Source organism: Stegodyphus dumicola, chromosome 6, assembly GCF_044657685.1.
Source record: "Stegodyphus dumicola isolate Sdum_Otavi_A_Nest chromosome 6, ASM4465768v1".
NCBI classification, from domain to species: Eukaryota; Metazoa; Arthropoda; class Arachnida; order Araneae; family Eresidae; genus Stegodyphus; species Stegodyphus dumicola.
The window spans coordinates 124,645,603-124,659,679 of NC_140773.1; positions in this window are offsets into that span (position 1 = coordinate 124,645,603).

Below are 14,077 nucleotides of genomic sequence, written 5' to 3' on the forward strand. Positions count from 1 at the left end.
ATCAAATCATCATGAATCAGAGATTGGCCCCCACTTTGTTCATTAAAGAATATTTTGACGTCCTTCACTGAACTGCCGCACCCACCTTCTCACAATAGAGACGCTCATCACATTAGGTCCGTACAATTCACAAACTTGTCTCTGAATTTCACAAGCTTTGGTGTTCCTCCCATTGAGAAATCGGATGGCTAACCGCACCTCGCATGCAGCGGGATGTTATATTGTTTAAAGCATCTTAAACTCTTACCAAACAAGGATTGCATATATCAGCGATTTGAAAATGCCTTTCCACGCTTGCCAGTGACTTAGCAGAAAGAGCATACTTGAACTAACGGCTGCGGCTATTCCGCTGAGAAAAATTTGCATGCTTGAATATTTTGTTTAAAAAAGGGGAAAATTATTCCTTTCCGTTGCCTTCTATTTTTAATTCCTTGCCATGATCCAATGATTATTTGGTGATTAAATAATTTATAATTTGCCCTAATCAAGAAAAACCGTATCCAGAAAAACATGATATATATGTATTTCCTATTTCCTCATTCATTTTTTTGACTTAAAATTTTTGTACTATAGCAAATATACAAAGACAAAATTTTATTTTATTTTCCACCCACGCGATGAGACTGCTTTTATAAAATTTACACTTTATTTTCTGAAACATATAATTGAAAGTTCGTGTCTGTTATCAATATTAAAAGAAAATAAAGCTTATGACATCATTTTCGAATATTCTGTATAAACCAAATTCTAAGGAAAAGAATGACCGATATAATGATGTTGGGAAAATGACAAACACATAGCTGACTTGATATTGATTCCTTTAGTTTATTGTTTATGTTGCATTTGTTGTTTTCTCCATCTTTCATCTTCCCTTTCTTCATCCATATATTTGACATCCATGTTTTCTTTTCAAAGTCAAGTGTCTGGTTTTTGCGACAGTTCTATATCTTTCTTAGAAATAGAGCTGCCACGTCTCAACAACCATTAATATTTAATAAATTATTAAATAGAATTTTTTGTGTCACGAATGATATGTATCAAGTACTAACACTTTTATTAAAACTTCCAAATAGAAGGGGACTTTGTTTTAGACTTGATCCATTATAAATATTTCAACTGTTATGAATACTCTGATGTTTTCACTTCCGCCTGAGTTGAATGTTTTATGGATCACGTTAAATTAGTTTTGTTACAAGTATCGTTTATTTACTCCTGTGTCTCTTCTCTAATTGTTTTTACTAAAGTTATCGTACGAAAATTGAGAGGGGAAAGCTATGCGAATAATTTCATTTCCGAAGGACGCGGTTAGAGTAAGACTTTCATACATGAAAAGTATTCATACATGAAAAGTCAGAAACCTACCCTCCAACAAGAATACATGGTAATATTAATATTACAATATTTAATAAGATATCTTCATTTCTACTTCCCTATATCTTGAGTCTTTCCTTCTGTTACTGTTGCTACGGCTACCCCCTTGGCTTCCCATCACTTACTGCTGATGGAACTCTTGTCTGTGTAGTCTCCTGACCTTTGTCGTCCACTTCGTCACCGTTTAGTATATCTTGTCATACGCAGTGATCTTCAGTACTATCAAAGGCATTAGATATCCTCGTTTTTTTGAAACATTTGGCTATTATTACGCCAACAGTTGGAGTATATGCACCTAAAATCCACTGACAAATCCGTTAGTGCGATGAAAACAGCAACTACGTGGAAGAATTCATTTTAAAATTTCGGATACCTTGCTTTCTGAACGCCTTGAAACTTAAACGAATAATTTTTAAAAATTTCAGAACGACTAAAATTACGCAAGGATGAAATATATACGAGTAAATACGTTAATTCAAATGTATTGTATTAACATTCCTATTTCTTTATTATTTTATGTTTAATGGACATAAAGCATTGGCCACACAATTGTTTAATACTTGGTTTTCGCCACACATAGCACATCTCCTTTCATTATCGGCGTTCAAAGCGTATTTGTAAATAATAATAATAAAAATAGCTCAAAAGATTTAGATTTTAAGTGGCAAAAATCATCTGCTGAGACTCTCTGTAGCTATCTTTCTCTCTCTCTCTCTGTCTCTCTCTCTCACACACACACACACATATATATATATATATATATATATATTATACAGATAATCATTTAAGTTAAAAGTTGAAAAAGTTATGAAATTACACATTATCGTCCGAAAAGCAAATATACTACAGCATGATATTTTTACCGTTATATCCGTTATTTGAAACCTGATATACTGGAAAAGTGTTAATCGTAAAAGTGAGAACAAATTACAAGCGGTTTATTTTATCGCCATAAAAGCAAGAATTTGTTCCCAAATTCAGTAGTTGTGAGTATTCACCGTCCAAGTAAAATTGCGCTTCATCTGTCTAGAGGATATTCCAAAGCTATTATTAATCGACCTCCAAACGAGCAAAAAACGGAATCGAAGCTTAAAATTACGGGGATATAACAGTTGCACCAGTTAAAGTTTGCACGGGTAATATATGAGGATTACCCGCAAGATCTTACGGAATAGTTGAACGTTTGAAGCTGTGTCGCTACCACCTGAAGCACAACCTCTTGTACCAATTCTGCAGAAACAGATTTTTCTTCCTCTTCCAGGACGAACAGAAAACAATCCTGTTTCTTCATATTTTGTTATCAGTTTTGAAGTTTTTTAACATTCACTGTACCTCTTCAAATCCCTTTGAAAATTCAAAATTTCTGTGTAATCCAAATTGTTTTATAAAATATTGTTCAAAATTTCCAAAATTTTTTGTAAATCTAAGTTTCTATGAAAAACACCTTTAGCAGCCATTGCGGAATTACTGTTTTAGTAAATTAGTTTTACTTAAAAAACACTATCTCGTAAACGTATAATCATTGTCAGCAGCAAGCACATTGAAAACAAAATCACCGCTAATTTTTATCGGTGTTAGAACAGCTACTGCGTGATGTCGGCAAAGATTTGCATTTTTACTATAGTTTTCCGAAATAAGACGCGCTCTGGTGATGCTAATTGTAACTATCTTTTTTCCTATGAGAATCATTTCCACCCCTTCATTAAGTTCTCCAGATCATTTAATGGTTTTCTGATGAGTGATTTCGCGCGTAGGCTGTTTTGAAACAGGATTCTTTAATTCCGTGCCCCTGGTATATGTTTTTAAACTCAATGCTAGATCAAAAGAAATACATACTTTCAAAATTTTACAGAAAAGTAATTTTAATAGCACGGCGAAAATAGCTTCGCTGTTAGAAAAATACGTCTTGAAGTTTGGATGGCTAAATTGGAAATGTTGTATGCTTGAAGATTTAATAACCTGACAGATATCAAGGCGATTCTTAGGTTTATCCCACGTACATTTCAGCATCTCCATGTCAACAACAGCCTTACTGGCATGCTAGTATAGCGTTTACTACAGCCTTGAACTCAGGTCCGAACATCGAAGATAACATGGATATTTGGAGGTTCATAGTGTATTCGTGGTGCGTCACCATTTAAAATAATATCGATGCCAAAAAGCTTCTCGAAATTGAAAGGGAAAAGAGAAATGACAAAACTTGAAACTTGACCTCTGGTGTTCTCCAACAAAATCGGAATTGAGCTTTCTCATTCTCCTGTAATAAATCTCCGTCCCTCCATGTGGTTCACCATGGGTAATGTTTTCGGTGATAAGAAGGCTAAAGAACCGATTGGTGAGGCCATATCTGACAAATGACTAATTAGTAAAGTGCCTGACCGTAGTAACAGAAAGTATACGGTCGGAGCCATTATTAGTATGCGCTGTTTAAAATCCTGCATACTTATAAGAAAGAGAAGAACAAATCTGGTCGTCTGTGTATCCCGAAAAGAATTTATAATACGATGTTAAATCCAGACTTCTTGGTAGCCAGCATGCGAGAACATGTTTTGATTTTTTGTGCGACTAGTCCGATGCCAAAGCATATTTTCGTCTGTATCGTACTCTGAAACAGATCTGCATTACAATGCGCGTGTCTGCATTACATTTCCTTTTTCACACATAAAAAGACATTTCTTACCGAATTATCAGTCATACTGTCAGAATAACGCCAAAGGCGTTGAAGTGACGCGAAACGAGAGGAAGTAATCGTAACGAACAATAACGAAAACAAACGAGAGCAGGTAATCGTAAATGAAAACTTCCTTTGTAAGATGCTACTAAATACTACCAGGTAATAGCAAATGTTTTTTGTTTTATAAGCATTTAATATATTAATTTAAAATTACTGTGTCTTTGATTTTCTTATTTACTTCCCAAATATATAAATGTGTCATGCAGTTTATTAGAATTTTCTAAACTTTTCATTTTGATTATATCAGTTAATTTAGAATATCAGATGTCTGAGAGTTTCTGCACTTTTCTTCTTGTGGGTAAGGATAAGGTTATCTGCTTATATATTCTCTCTGATATTTGGGCAATAATTTGTATTTTAATCAAGTTGATTTGTCTACCTCTCATAATAAAAAACACGAAGGAATCATTTTTAACGAATTCACTGCATTGTTAGAAATAAATTGTGTATATATATTTCTTTTTTTCCACACACACACACACACACACAAAATTTACCGCAGTGAAACTTGGAAACGTTACTGTGAAACATTGGTTCTCGAATTTAAGTCGTTCTTCGCTATCTGAAAAATTCGTAAACAGAAACAATTTTCCACATAGGAGTCAATGTAAAATCAATTAATTCGTTCCCAGATCAAAATTCATTGCTTAGACAAAAGTCCTTAGTAGGTAAAACTGATGTAATGCATTAAACATGACGCGTACCTATCATATACACAATAACACGTGCCCACCATATACACAATATTTAAATTGATGGCGTACCTAGAAGACAATAGTGCAAAATTTTATTGTTTGAAAGCGAAATCCTGTTCTGTAAAAGACGAGAATGCATTCTGGTATCTTTTTTTTTCTTATTCTTTCCTTTTTTAAAACCGGAAACTATTTCAGAATCGCTGGGCCTTTTTCCCATTAAAAATATGATAATTTCTGTCTACTCTGTTTCTGTCTCCGATATATTCTAAAGAAAAATATGACATTGTTACTGAAAATATTATGGTACTTCTTTAGCAAAGTGATATTGATCTCTACCCTTTGAACCTTACTCCATTTTGCACAAATTTTGCCGGCCAAATAACCAGGAACATCCTCCCTTCCATCTCCTTCGTCTTAAGACATTTCCTTCAGTGCATCTTGGAGTATCATTTGCTGTGAGCTTCGTATCTCAAGAAATCGTTCGTCATCCAAGACATTTTTCGTTTGGAAAATTTGTTTGTGATCTAAGATTCCAGTATATAAATAATTAGTATCTTAACACTTCAACGTCATTACAATCAGTTTTTCTGTATTCAAAGGAGCTTCATTCTTTCTGAAGTTTAAGTACTAACAAATTGTTAAAAGAGTTTTGCCGCTTCTTTTTTGTAAAATTATTCTGGAGGTGGGACATGGCTGTTCTAAACCTCAGATCTCAATCTCACATTTTTTTTAAGATGAGTAGAGTATATTACATACTTTTCTCACTTTTATTTAATTAACATTTTGAGCAAAATTAACCTTCATTTACTGTTATTATTATAATATGCATACGTTCATTAAATAATAAATGCTGCCGACTCAAGAATTTAAATAAATAAAGATATTTAAGAAAGGCATGACTGAAATATTATTAACCGCAAAATTCACACTCATTTTGTTTATTTATAAATAAACTTCCACAAAACAACAGACTGCATACTGAATAATTTATAATATTAAATTTGGCATTTAAAAAAATTAAAATTATTATTTGGGAATAGAAATTATAATAAAAGCAATAAATAAAGAGACTTTGATGGAAATAATTTAATCATTCCGTCTAAATAGCTAGAGAAAAAGCATTCTTTAATTTACATGTTTATTAATTAATTCATGCCTAAAGAACATCGTATATGAAAAATTGTGTTTTCCCATTTTTTAAAAAGACTAATTTCTAACGCCGAAAGTTAAAAATAGTTATATCAGAGATATTATGCAAATTAGGTAACATATCGTGCTTTGAAAACTCTCAAGATAAGCTAATGGTTAATTTCCTTTTTAATTGGAAAAACATAAATATACGTTTGAATTGCCAGAAGCAGAATTTCAGCTCAATTGAAGATTGCCTTCTCAACAAGAATCATCTCTGAAAACTGGCACCTTTAACGAGAAATTCTTAAGCTTCCTCGAAGGTTTCCTAGAAATAACTCCATTTCGACTCAGTCTCAAAATGTCAATGAAACGAAAGTATTATGCTAATTTTTTTTATCTTTTAATTCACAAATAAATGAAATGATAAGTAATTTCTGTGCTTGCAACAAAACACGGAACAATATAAGACTTAAAAGTTTAGACTTAAAAGACTTAAAAGTAATATAAGACTTCAAAGTTTTACTTTTTATACATTTTTCAATCTTAATAAATATTTTCCAAACTTTGATTAATAAGTTTTATACTTTCTAAAATCTTTGTGATTTATATTTTACTGCGCATTAACTGCATACATCTCCTCTTCGGCGCTTCGTATTGCATGTTATATAACGCTTTTCCTGGAGTAACCGCAATGCAGAATCTTTTGTCGGTTTTTGTTCAGGAGTAAAACAAAAACTTTAGAAGCTTATAAATAATACCACAACTAAGTAGGCATCCTCTTTCAATCCATAGCCTCCCTTCAGGCAATTTTTTGCTTTACTAGCTTTTGTACTTTGTGTGAGATGTAATTGAACCTAAAACTGTGGGACGCGTTTAGCACCCCTAGTATTCTACTAATTAAGGAGATAAGTGCTAAGAATTTCTCCATCCAAAAGTAAATGATGTTTAGCTACTAAGGTGTTCGTGCCTCTTATAAAATATACAAGGTGTGTCAGCAAATTGGTTACAAACTTTCAGGGGGGATAGATTACACCTAGATGATGAAAAACCACATAGCAGTGTAAGGTCGGAAACGCTTTCTTGCACGATAGTAAAGAAACAAAACACAAGAAAGGAAGGACACGAACAGGGTGAGAATATTTGTTTATTATGCTTAGTGTAGCGAAAACCGAGAAATAAGAACAAAAACAAACGATTCTTAGAAGCAAATCCAATACATTGCATCAGTGAAAGATAAACGTTGCCTGTGTGCAAAGACACGCACATGTCTCATTTTCAGCAATATTAAAATTTCTTTTATTAAATTCAAATGTTGTACCAGTTATTTAAATTAAGAGTTTTTAATGGAGGGCATAACGTGCACAGTTAGTGAGCAAATGCTTTGACACTTGTTCACTAACTGTAACACTAACTTTGACAAGTGTTAAAATCTACATTTATTAATAACAAAAACCGTGTTAATAGAAGTCAGCAACAGTGCTAAAAATATTTCGCAATGCAATAATCATATAAAAAGCAACTTGTCTGAAATTATCTGCATTTCAATAGAATTTTACTGCTTGTGACAAATTAGTAAAACTCAGTTATACCAGCAAAATATGAGCATGCTATTGCTCATATAACTCGTAAAGTCAGAAATATAATAAGTTTAAATACTTTGCATCCGGATTAAAATTATATTCTTAGTCTACCAAAGTATTTATAGAATCAAAAAGTATAATATGTCTTAATATTTTTGACGTTACGAAGCCCAAAACATTTTCATGAAAGCAAATTATTAGAAATAAATTTGAAATTCTATAGCAGTGGAGGAAAATAATTTGTTTATAAAGAATATAATTTCATGATGACACCATAGTTGTAAGAAACAAAATGGTGTAATTGTGCTAATGTATCCATCTAAATGTTTCATTAGTTTAATTTCATAGCCAGAGTTTACGTTTTTTAAGTTTTACGAAGTTTATGTATTGTTGAACATTTGCATTCCTCCCGTCCGCGACTGCGTTGAGCAGAAATGGTGAACTATATTAATTGCACGGAAGAATCATCTCGACGGAGAGAAAGGGTTGTGTGTCTTCCCGGTTCTAATAGTGCTGAAGACTATTTTTACTGCTTTGCCATGCCTGTACTAAGTGTTTGTCGACGTGGTCAGCAGCCGTAATTCTCTCGAGGGTGATGCAGCAAGGTGATGCATAGAGTAATCGGTCTACATCGTCATGTACCCGCCTGTCATAATGGGCTGTTCCAGTCAAGTACATTCGTACGTTATCCATCATATAATTTCAATAATGTGTCATATTCTGACACGATATGTTCATCTATTTTGTTAAACGGAAAGAAAATAACCGATTAAATCTTATGTTTTCAACGTAGTGTAATTTATTCTTCTGTAGCAGAAAACTTCGGTTTTACACATACCACTGCGTTCCTGTAGCAGATAACCTCGGTTTTACACATACTACTGCGTTCAACTCTCAAGGTTCAATAAAGAACAAAAATTTAAAAAACAATACGTATTGAGTTTTACGCAGTTTTGTAACGTCAAGAATATATAAAGACAATGAAAATATTTGGGAGAAGAGAGAGATAAAAAGCAAACTTCTATAGAATTATTAAAATTTCCCAAACTCAAGATGTAATATACACGTTAAACCACTTTCTCCAATAAGGATTTCACAAATTATTACTAAATATTGCAAACGTATTATACGCTTTTATTAATGAACAATGAATAAAAACGGTAGAATCAGAATCAAAATCAAAATGCCAGATATCTAATTCGGTGAAACTATCTTTATACCCAAAATGTGTTTCAGGCTACAGTTAATTTCAATTGAACAAAAGTTATGCGTAGAAGATTTTAAAATTACAATTGCGTACATGATTCATTCAAATAACATGAGAAAAGTTCTTTTTGTTCAAATTTTCTCATTATATTTTTGTACAGACTTACGCACTTAATAATGTTACCTATATTTTCACTGAAGGTTTTCACTTCTTTTCAAGATGCAAAGAAGATTTATGCTGATATATAATAAATGAGAATTGCGGTTAAATTGCTTAGAATAATCAAACTAGACGTCATTGCTCGATAACTCAGTAATTAAATTGCAGTCATTAGTTATGTAAGATAGATAATGAACATACAGGACAGACTTGCTACAAACAAGCTTTCTGTAGCATAATTAAGACACAATAACACGCCGAATAAATACTAATTCAGAAGTCAAACAACAAAAATCAGCGTTAATTTACAAAATTTTCACAGGACTAGTTTCGATGGTTTTACCGAACCATCATCTTCAGCTGCAAAACCGCAAATGAACAAGATAGGAAATAATGTTTAGATAAGATAAGAAAGCCTGGACAAGAATAAGCAAGTGGCGCCATCTGTTGGCGAAACCAGAACTAAAACATAATTTCTCTAAAAGCCGAAGGCAAATTTGGATTGGAATTAGGATCGTTAACTAGAACAGAAAGATTTTTATGAATGTGAAATGCCTCTAGAAAATTACATGCTACAGAATTTCTGTAGCATGTTATCTTAATAACATACACAGAAATATATCTTTCCATTGCATCGCAAGAGATGATAAAGCGTTGACCTTTATGACATTTTCTGCAGAAAGCACAGGCTTTGTTTATTCAACCTACATCATTTTGGAATGCAGGAACAATGCTGTCAGAAAGAATGTTTATCTCACAGATAGGGAAAGGAAACAAAATATTTTTTCTTGCAAGATTTCCGTTGTGTTGTTTCTAGCCGCTTTTCTTTCCTTTATTTTATGAAGATATCGATTATGATACTCTGAGGTGGTTTTATTCCCCTAGGAAATCCTACCACAAGCCATTTACTCTAATAATGACCGTTTACTTAACTTCAAGTTTTCTATCTTACCTTGGTTGCCCTCAGAATATATTAAATTATATCAAGTGTATAAAATAAATAACAAACTTAAATATAAAAGAATCTCAAAGCTTTCAGATTTTTCAATTACGCCCAAAGGGACTTTTTTTTCTTTTTTTTAACTTTGTGTGTGTTACCTTTATTTATTAAATATAATGTTCTTTGCACTTCAACTTTAAAATCCAATTCAACAGCAATGTCGCAAAATAATTTTAAAATGACATCTTTAGAATTTCTGATACTCAGTCTCGCGCGCTGGAGATAATTTTTTTTCGTACAGCGTTGCCAGTGCTCGCTTGGAAATCTTTCTGTTAAGCAAAAATTCGTTAAAGTGTTACAAAATATGAAATTGATAATGAAACAAATTCTAAATTAGGGCTTCCAGATGCCCATATTCGGTGGAAGATTACGTTACTGAAAATTTGATGGCTCTAGGTACCGTTGCTTTGTCACAGTACAAGAAACATACATACATTTATGCAGATTCCTCATTATTTAATTTCTTTAAATGTAACACAGTTCGATAATATTTGATGGCAACAATTTGAAACGTGAACAGGCATTTAAAAGATATATTTACGCTATTTTTTCTCACGCCTGTATTTTTGTGTTTTTGAGCGTTATATCTGGTACTTTCTTGCAATTTTCTGTCGATATTTTATTTATGAAACTCAAGTTTGTCCCTGCACTAATAAAATCCTAAGTTCTGTAAGATTTAGATATTGTAAAAATAAAAAAATGTCACTATTAAACATCAATACAAATGAGATTTCTTTCTGACAATAGCTGGGAGCATTCATTTATCTAGATACAGTCTCCAATGCGTGAAAATTGAGAACAAATTCCCGTTGAGTAATATCAAGATGCAATATCTAACTAAAGCTTTACTCCTGAGGCTTGCCAGCCTGTCCTATAATCTCGTTAATCATCCAAACTCGTTAATCTCGTCAACAAACATCGATTTTCCACTTGATATCAACACTGCTGGGAAGAGCACTCACTTCCTTACTGACGGTTGTTTCTCCAGCAAAGGCAGACACAAGGCCTGCAAATTTAATTATACGGATGATCGCGAAGAAATGGGGTAGACACATATTTAAGGGTCATGCTCGTAATTATGGGCAAAGGAGAAAAGCAAACTGGAAAGTGATGTCCTCGTGACATCCTTTGTCTTTGAATTCATCTCCTTCAATAACTTATTCTGCAAAGTTTGGATGAGGTAATTGATTCACAGTCGTCGGTTTAATATAGAAAGTGACATCAAAACCTATAAATGTAGTATGTCTTTGAAAATTTGTGAAGTTGACGTCCTTATATAATTCGAATTTTCCAATAAATTCTATGTCTTCTAACTTACTGAAGTATGAACGATCTGCGTTCTGTATTCCCTCTCAATTCCACACAGTGTTTGGTGCTCTTACAACTTATTTCATTATTGTTAGAAGTTCCTGACTTTATAGTTTCTACTGAAAATTTTCAGCTCTTAAGCTTTAATTCTGATAATATGAAACAACTTTCTTGATTTCCACTAATTCGAATTAGAAATGATCCAATGAATATTGAAATATTTCAATTTATTTTCTTTAAAAGTACAATATCTGGATTATTTCGCTATGTAAATGATCAGTTACTCGTTTTTACCAGTTTCTAACTGAGTTTAAATTTCTTATATTGCTTTTTTTGCAGCAGCACTCGAACATATATTAATTGACTAGAGTGCGACAAGCACACATAACGCAAACACATGAAAGAGAAGCAAAAACAGCATGAAAAAGATAAGAATGCAAAATTAAACATGCCAAAAGACAACACATGTCAAACAGACTGGAGATCTTGAAGTCTTTCTCTGGCTTGCCAATACCTGTGATATAAATGTCCCGTCACTTCAGAGCATTCTTTGTGTAAGAATAATGCCTGCACACTCTGCAATGACAAACATCCATAACAGTGTTTTTCCGGCACAATACGCAGTTAGATTACACAGTTAAATCTAAATAAGTCCTCTGCAAGGCAATCATGCTCTATCACAGCTGAAACAGCAATTCGTCCAGGGGCAGCTGGAACTTTTAAAATGGATTCCCTCCAACGGGGTTTTTCCTTAATTTGTTCTGCTTGCTGGATCGAAAATCATTATTCAGGTGTTGGTTTATTGCTCTGACTGTAGTAGAATAAGCGATTTTTCCCGTGTATATTTTGACAGAAATTATTTAATATTTTTCCTTTCTTAACAAGATTAAGATTTTTCAAAAACCAGTTTCAAGCAGAAGCATTAGTTTAATGTCATCAAATTGTCAAATCTAGATCTGGTCTGGTATTTGTCTAGATCTGGAAATCAAATTTAGAGACAAAATATCTTCCAAGTTGCTTTGTTGTTAAACTAATATTCTGATATTCATTTCTTGACGAATTGCTATTTACATAGTTCCATTTCTTCTAACTTTGCTTACTTATTTTTATTTTGCTTTAGGGTTATTTCAAATCGTTAAGCGAAGAACATTTGCAAGGATTCGTAATAATTCTTGCATTTCAGCTGTTCAAATAAGAAACTGGGTGATATAAGGTTTCTTACTTAAAATATGAGAAGTGTATTGTTAGTTACTATTTTATAAAACCATTTTTCTTCTTCCGCTATCGATGGCATAACTGTTTCGGATCAAAATAGTTGCTTTTTCCCTCCAATTTTAAACCACGTATTTTAATGTTTTTTTTTTTTTTAATTTAAAACAATTATTAGGCTTTATTAGGAATTTTAAATAGATATAAATTTAGTCTCCTGCAAAATTTTTATTAGGAAACATCTAACTACGTTTATATGGTTTTGAGTTTCAAAATGTAATATGGCAGAGAAATTTGTAGAAAATTTCCGTAGAAAACATTTAAGAAAGAACAATTCTATAATTACATTCTATAATTTATAGAAAATATTTAAGCGACCGGCAACTATCACTTTAACAGTTTGCAGTTATTTTCAGATCATTTTATACATTTAAATCTATAAGATTTTTTCTGATGCATTTTATAATGTAATGTAATATAATATTTAAAAATGAATAAATTCTTAAGTTTATATATGTTATATTAACTTAAGAATTAACTATTCTGAAGCTTATATATGTTATATTCCTAGCTTATATATGCCGTTTGTGAGGTTCTTGTAATTAATATTCCCTTTAGAAACATATAAACAATGCTAGCAGGAAAGAGGAAGCATAAATTCGTTACTTATTTTGCCATTCATAATGCAATAGTAGCTTTCCCCCGTTTGGGTAAAAGCGATATTTCACCTCACACCCTCTTTGAGCCATGCATACGTGCCACTTCAATTCAGATATAACTATTTCTCACTTTCGCGCTTTTTCTACCAAAGTATGCAATAAAATATATTTCACTGAAAGATAGCTTATAATATACGTTATTATACAGTCGAAGGTTTACGAAATATCTGTCAAAATATTGACTATTCATTGCAATGGATGCAGTTCATAATTCCCAAGAAAAAGTTTATATATATATGTGAAAAAACGTGAAAAATGTCAAAGCAATATTTTACTTTCAAATACGTTAGTTGCGAATATTTTGGTAAAGTGAAACGTTTGGAATCAAAATATTCATGTTGCTTATAGAAACAAATAATATTCAATTTTGAAAGCCGCTTTTCACTTAATCTCGAATTTTGATCAGTGAAATAATAATAGCCGTTAAAATATCGGTTTCTGCCTCTCACGCAAAAGCGTACCTGTATTAAATTAAACAATACTAGAGCCAGGTTTTATATTAGTTGCGAGTTGCTAATTGTTTAATTCGGCGATGCATTGCTTGATTTAAAGTGCAATGTTTCAAGTATGCATAAGCAACAATATTTAATATCACAAATCTCTGCTAAAGTGGTCTTCCTGCAAATTGAAGACACACACGAAATGCCTAAACATGAGAGTGTCATCATTTCAGTTAACACAAAGAACCATTTCTATCATAAAAGCACCTTCTTTCAAGAATTAAGAATATAGCGCAAGGAAATTTTCATGAAAAGCAACAAAGAAACGCTGTGAGTCTTTTATGCTTACAAGATTTGATTTCATTACTTTTGTGAACTCATATGTCAATGATTTAACTTTTTCCTACAAAGAGGCGAAAATACCGGCACTATTCTTAAAACTAATTTCTAATAAATCAGACTCTCTCTCTGTCTTTATATACATACATACACACACGCACACACACACACACATATATATATGT